At 38.8% G+C, this 5,723-nt stretch overlaps 1 long non-coding RNA gene across 3 annotated transcripts; it reads right to left on the bottom strand.

Moving 5' to 3' along the window:
- Positions 1-546: 546 nt before the first annotated feature.
- Positions 547-3,393, bottom strand: LOC136551456 (uncharacterized). Of its 3 annotated transcripts, XR_010782573.1 has the most exons (6): positions 2,956-3,393; positions 2,296-2,351; positions 2,121-2,199; positions 1,246-1,928; positions 950-1,013; positions 547-697 (listed from the first exon to the last, which is right to left on the bottom strand). It is a non-coding gene; the product is annotated as an uncharacterized lncRNA (long non-coding RNA). The 3 variants fall into 3 exon arrangements; XR_010782574.1 differs by having other exon boundaries at positions 950-1,928; positions 2,296-2,387; XR_010782572.1 differs by having other exon boundaries at positions 950-1,928.
- Positions 3,394-5,723: the final 2,330 nt, after the last annotated feature.

Below are 5,723 nucleotides of genomic sequence, written 5' to 3'. Positions count from 1 at the left end.
TGGTCGATGCGACGAACCCCTTTATCAAGGCACACGGAATGCAAAGAGCATAAATAAATCGTAACATGCTTGTCAATTACAGAGAGATTCTGAGGTGTTCCAGTCTTTTAGGCGCACTACAAAATGACACCCCCTTTTGTAACGCATATATGTGTTGCTAAAAGTCCATATATGCGTTAGGTGAGGTCTATATCAACGCATTATTATATGGGTGTTGCAAGGGTCTATTGCAATGCTTACGTATGTGTTGGTAACACTTACAAATAATCGTTGCAATCTTGCAACGGATATTGATGGCTATTGCAACGTTTACATTTGTTTGTACTAACTGCAGCCGAATGATTTCTATGGTTCATTGCTACGTATAGTTTGGATTGTTGCAACGCTTACATGGGTAACAAGGAATAATAAATCATACAATGAACATTAATATTAGAAATTATTATAATTTGGACCCAAATAAATAAATAATCCATTTGCAATATAATGGAAAATTAGAGATCATCTCACACATGAGAAATAAAAAACTCAGCCATATATTAAGCAATTGTTGCGTTACAATGAGCACCATCTGAAAAATCCAGGGCACATTTTTCTGCTTACAACATTCATATGGGAATAAAATATATAAAACACAAATAAGCCATCTACAATGCCACCAACCATCCATTCATCACGTGTTCCTATTTCATCAATCCTGCAATGAAAAAAGGTGCAACATATAGTAATTATACAAGCGTTTTGGTACAATACTCTAAAAAAACATCCCTACGAATGAAATGTTATATATGAAATTCACAACATTATCAACAAAACTAGCTCCCATCGAAATATAGGAACATGATCTCAATAAGGTCACACAAACTATACTAAAAAGCCATGACTAGTTCAATCATGTTCTAGTGTTTTTCGAAAAGCAATAGGAAATCTTCTAGTAATTTGATCAAACCTGCTCTTCTTTGAAGAATAAACATCATATATGCAATGCCACAACCACCACTGCGCCTCTGCAACTGCAGATTCAGACAATTTTTTATCAGCATATTTCCAAAGTGAGCCAGTCATTAATGTCTGAAGTCATAGTAGAATTAATCATGTGAGGATTCATATTCTAGGTTTACATGGCAACACACTTTCAGTCTACAAATGAAATGAGTCCACCTTGCCATAGTTGCATGCCTGCTCTGTTGGTGCATTCTTTTTAGATGATTCCAACTTAGTTGATTGTTTATCATACAAACTAACCTCACTGTACTATTGTAGAAATACATCATGTGACCCTGCACCTTTATGATCTGCTTAACATCTTGGATGCAAAGGAAAATAGGTAAATCTTTCAATGTACAGTCCACGCCAAAAATATAAGAAAATTAAAATCAGAATGGTTAATATACTAATCTTTGACTTGCAGAGTTGGATTGCATCTCAAACTTAGCACAGTGGAGTCAAACTACAATTTGCATACAGGTTTAGAGCGGAAGCCCATTACACTTCAAAAATAGTGAAAAATAAATTTAATCCCAAGTATTTTACTGAAAACATGCTGAGGAAGTTAGCGTGCTACCAGATGGAACAAATCCTTGAGCAGTGTCTCCGAAAGGAAAATTATGTTTAAAACACACCTTCCAAATACTCAAGACTATGATTGTTGATGTAGAAGACTGATATTGTGTTAGTTTCATGTACTACGATGCATGATACGGACCTCTCTCGTACATTAATAATACATTATCTAGAAGCTAGACTAAATTACGTACAGATTTGTCAATATATATTTATATAGATCCAGGCAAGTGTATATACTGGGAAAAGGGTTTGGCTGATCTTGCTAGATATTAAATTTTATTTATTACAACCTTAATTATTCAATTACATTGTACCTCTATATCAAAGCAGAAAAGTTTAGAAGACATGTCTTTGTCTGCAGTCTGCACAAGTTAAAAGAAAATGTCGATAGCTCTATGTCAAAGCACTAATAATAATCACACATGGAAATATAACAATTCACAAACCATCAGTCAGAGAATAGTAGATTTTCGGAGTAGGAAAAATATAGAAGTAAAATAAATAGGAGATTGCTCAATTTCTTCCCATCTAGGATGTTCAGTGGTCAGACTTACAAAACAGTTTGTCCTCATCTCTCCAATTACAGGTAGTGGCGCTGTTAATCAGCTACTCCATGATGACTCGTGACTTCCCCTCTAAGATGCTATGCAATTATCACAAATGCAAAAACCAAAGGTGATTGGGGATCGGTCCTGGACATCAAGAAAGAGAGCTGATCGGGGATCGGACCTGGACATCAGAAGAGAGCTGCAAAACCAGAGTCTAGAGGTGATTGGGGATTGGACCTGGACATCAAAGAGAGAGGTGATTAGGGATTGGACCTGGACATCAGAAGAGTGAGGTGATTAGGGATCCAACCTAGACATCAGAAGAAAGAGGTGATTAGGGCAGGGTTTACAATTTTGGCGAAATATCGCCGAAATTTCTGAAATATCGCCTTTTTCGCTGAGGTCCGAAATTTTTTTATATCGGTCAAAATTTTTCAGTTAAATTCATCTTTCACTTTAAAATTACACCAAACCACACTAAAATGACCCTCCATATCATCTAGTCTTATCAAAGCCCTAAATTTCATCAAATTTATTTAATTTTCTCACTCACACATTTGACGGCACTAGTATATGCAGCTCGCCCACCGTCAGGCCACTGTATTACCGCGACTCTACTTCTATGATATATTGTGTTATTTCGTCGATATTATATAAATTTATGATGGATGATGGATTATAGAGTTTTTCTAGTGAAATGATGCCAAATTTGTTTAAAACTCAATTTAAATTTATTTAAATTTGAACCGATATTTCCGATATTTCCGAAATTTCGCATTTATCGCTGGGGACCGAAATTTTTTCCTTACCGGTATTGTAAACCCTGGATTAGGGATCCGACCTGGAAATCAGAAGTGATGGTGGTGGAGATGGATTGGTTGAGCCCTGCATCTGCTGTTGGCCAGCGTCGCCGTCATCGCATCTCTTCCCCCTGGACCCTGTTATCTTATTTGTGGCAACTCCCAATCATGCTCGCCGCCGAGACGTTCCCCGGAGAGGGCGGCAGTCTCCTACTTGACTGGACCATGGACCCGCCTACACTCGCCACCAAGATGACCGGTGAGGGTGCCGAACTCACGTTGTTGAGGCCTCTGCCCTGCCACACCACCTTATCCACTCAAGTGCTCAACGCCGGTCTCTATGTCTGTGGCTGCCTCTCCAAGCGCTCGACCGAGATTAGATCTAGTAATAATAGATATGGTTTGACGTGGGAGAAAGAAAAGGGGAGAAGACGAGAAGTTTGGAAATTGGAACGGTGGTTTTGGCCAGTGGCCACCCCTGGCGTGGGAAGCGGGGAGGTGGGATGCGGGCTGACGTTGTATATTCGTAGCCGTGCTAGAGAGCTGTTTCAATACGGGGGTTTAATTTGTGTTGTAGTGGCGGGAATGCATCGATCGATCTGGTAGTATATGTTCCAAAGATTTATAGTACAATGTGGCCAGGCGAGCTAATTACTCGTCGGCTATATATGTAAATTCCCATATGGTGGAAAACCAGCTCGATCATCTAGGTTTTAGTCTCCGATCCAGTGTAGATATTAGCATTTACGGCTATTTTATTGTTTTTTAGGAATCTGGAGGGACCAGGGCCCTACAGTGAATATATTAACATAAGAGGAAATAGTTACAAGTTAAGTTACAATTGAGGAAACAAAGAAACAAATAAAAAAAAAAGCCTACAAATTACACCAGATTTTGTGTCCATTGATCAACAAGCATCGCAAGATTTTGACATGACTCTGTGGGATAACAACATATAAGTTCCTTGAAGAAGAGGTTTCTTTGAGGCTCTTAGACTCGGTTGAATTCCATTAAAAATTATATCATTTCTTGCTGTCCATATCACCCAACGTAAGAGCATAATCGCTGCCATAAAAAACTAAGACCGTATCCTGTCCATGAGGTAATCTGTGATTTGTGATTTCAGGAAAGTTCTCATTTGGAGGGATGTCTATAACACCCAGTTTCCCAAAGAAAACCAAACACTCACCATGCATGTGTGCCCAAGAATTCCAAACACATACAACAACAGAAATGGTGAATATCAGAAACAATGTTATACATAGCAGAAACATACTTATATTAACACTTACATCAGAGTATAGCACAATGGTTCCTAATCTTCTTTCAAACTCCATTCTTCACAGGGACAGCTATTAACATACGTCTGGCACTCGTGAAACTCCACAAAGAAAGCTCAGTAGATTCACTATTTGGTACCCATCTGGGGGACAAAGTTGAATGTAAAACAAGCATAAGTACATGTAGTACCCATCAATCACCCTACGGAGCGTCCATCGCCTATGGCGGAGTGTCCGTGAAATATTTTAAAATGTTACAATGTTGCAAACTGAACCTTAGGTTCTAACCACCCTACACATGGTTAGATAAAAATAAAGTAAACACTAATCCACTATTAGATCCCTCTTTCCAAGTTCCAAATCACAATATCTCTCTCGATCTCCTTATCCAAGTATCGAGTTTATCCAAGCATTCGATTATTCATGATCATCCTCAGTCATCGAGACATCATGACAGGTAGGCACCCACTATTATTACCCCTATTTTGGATGCTCACTCGTTCATGCATTACTACGAGTTGCATTTCATTTAGATTTATAAATAGCTTAATCTTGTTTCACTAAGTTAGACCAACTCACCTTATAAATTTATGAGCAGTACTCAACTAATGGTTTGGATCATCTAATTACTTAGTTGGCTAGCATCGTTAGAAGTCGAGTGTGAGAAGAGAACTCATACTCGCGCATGTAGGAGCTACATCGGGATAATTAACTACTAAAAGTTGCAATGGTACCAACTTGACCCAAACCACTCAATGTGACTAAGGACAATACCAACTTGAGATAATTAACATGATGATCAATGATGGTAATCTCTACTCAAGCTAGGGGTAAGATCACTATGAGTGTGGGATCTCAAGTGACGTAGCCCGTGGAGTAATTAAGGACAGTTCATTGGGATAGCGAGTTTGAGTAACCACCCGTACAGACCACATATCGCAAATGGGGTGATAAGCTAATTACTTGGTGGTGACTCACTTATCGCACGGATTCGGCACAAAGAGTGATGCAGTGTAGATGCGATGGCATTACACCGGTACTCGGTCAAACCGTTCGTCAATTTGAGAGCCACATTAAGGAAAGGTTGGAACCATGAGGCAACCCTTATCCAGGCACGGGTATGGAGGTACGTACTTCGTGTCCGTGTGGGTACTGTTGTACACCTCTACAAAGATCTTTGAAAGCCCCCTTTATTGGTTGTTCTTAATTCTAGACTCATTGTAATGATAATGATGATGATACTTGACTATGAGATGAACTATAATGACTGATCATATTAATTATATTGTTCAGTACTATTTATCGGGATAACATAGGTACCACTTAATTTAAAAATGAATCATGAGCATGTCATATTCTAATAAACGCCATTGCTTTTCTGCAAATGTACAAAAGCCCGATACTACCTGTTAACACCAAAATTTGGTAATTTTATTGCCCATCGAGTCTACAGAAGTAAGCCAATATTTGTGAAGAGACTTTTGGCTCGTTTGTCTGGACTGCCCAGTAAGCCATGTTGACATATCAAG

Source organism: Miscanthus floridulus, chromosome 4, assembly GCF_019320115.1.
Source record: "Miscanthus floridulus cultivar M001 chromosome 4, ASM1932011v1, whole genome shotgun sequence".
Lineage (NCBI taxonomy): Eukaryota > Viridiplantae > Streptophyta > Magnoliopsida > Poales > Poaceae > Miscanthus > Miscanthus floridulus.
The sequence above is the reverse complement of the archived record's forward strand: the minus strand, read 5'-3'. Positions and strand labels throughout refer to the sequence as shown.